The following is a 1,565-nucleotide window of genomic DNA, read 5'->3' on the forward strand; positions in this document are numbered from 1 at the left end:
GGGCGCTGCATGAGCTGCTCTGCTGGGCCGAGGAGGGACGGGGCAAGGTGTGCAGGCCCAAAAAGGGGCTAGGGAGAACCAGACCCAGGGTGTAGCTGGGGCCCTGCTATGCAGGGAGGAAGGCCCGGTGGCCATATGCAAAGCCCAGGTGAGGCGGGCAAAGGTGAAACCTAGACTTTGGTCAGTGGGCGGAGAAGAAAGGCGGGGGGAGGGGCACCAAGGATAGTGTGAGTGTGGCCCTGGGTGCAGGTGGAGCACAAAGGATGCTGGGAGCCTGTCCAAACTGGGGGGGGGGGGGGCGGAAAGAAGCGCAAAGGATGCTGGGAGCGTGGCTATGCCCTTCACGGCGTGGGTCCCGCGCCTCAAGGCAGCTGCCTCCCTCCCTTGCTCTAAGTGGGAAGCCCTGATTGGACTGACGCCCTCGCGGGAGGGGGAGGAGTGTTCTTTCGCTCGCGCTCCCTTCCCGCCTCATTTCTTCTGACTACCCTCCCCGCACCGCGGCCGGCCAACCGCCATTCGCACATGCGCAGCGATTGAACAGGGAGCCTCAGCTCGCTCGAGAGAGCGCGGCGCGCATGCGCAGGAGCGTGCTTGCCTCTGAGGCCGCACAATCAACCGACTGGGAGGGACGCGGAGCGTGCGCGTGCGTCGTGAACACCTCGACTCGCAGGAGGGGCCCGGCGCGCGTGCGTCGTTGGCGTGCGTGCGTACTAGACGTCGTCACGTCCGTGGTTCAGTCACTCAGTGTGTGTGTGTGTGTGTGAGGGTCGAGCGAGAGAAAGCTAGTACAAAATGGCGGCAGGTGGGCGGTCTCTGAGCTGTGGTGGGGATGGAGAGTAACCAGCCCATGGCAGCCGCCTAGCCGGTTAACGCCTCAGCGAGCAGAGGAGCGGCCCGGCCCCATCAGGGGAAGGAGTCCGTTAAAAACCCCGCAGAGAGCGAGGGGGGGGCGGGGCTGCGGCGCGTACCCGGGGAAGGAGAGTGACTCGCGCGCCCTCGCGAGGCTCCTACCACCGTTTTGCGCGCGCGCACGGCCCGGCCAGTGTCTTGGGACTGGGGAGCGCGTGCCCGTGAGCCAGGCCGCCGGGCCCGAAGTGGGCAGTGGCGGGGGGACAGAGCGACACTTGTGTGCCAAGCCATAGTGGGGGGGAGGAGTGCAGCGGCCAGTGTCGCGCTCAACCCGCGGACGGGACGGGCACCGCGCAGCGTGGAGGGGGGTTTCACTTTTACGTTGTGCCCGCTCTAGGGGGCGGGGATCGAGCAGCTCCATTGCAAGGGGAGGTGGGTTGTGTATTGCATTGCTTGCTGTTGCATTGCATGCGGTGGAGGGGGGAGTGATGAGATCCTCGCGCGCGTCGTAGGGGAGGGTGGTTGCGCGCGTGGGTTGCATGCAGGTGAGGGGGACAGAGGCCTAGGGTTGAACCAATGCTTCGTAGCATTCTACGTCGGGGATGGAGACAGTGTAGAGAAACCCTAGCGCATAGGGTAGAGGTGCATTGCTGCTCATTGCAGTACGTACCCTAGGGAGGCAGGGAAACCCCAGCACGCGGGGGCTGCACGGGTGC

This window comes from Emydura macquarii, unplaced genomic scaffold (genome assembly GCF_026122565.2).
Source record: "Emydura macquarii macquarii isolate MOO-44397 ecotype Brisbane River unplaced genomic scaffold, CSIRO-AGI_Emac_v2 contig_2924, whole genome shotgun sequence".
Classification (NCBI taxonomy): domain Eukaryota; kingdom Metazoa; phylum Chordata; order Testudines; family Chelidae; genus Emydura; species Emydura macquarii.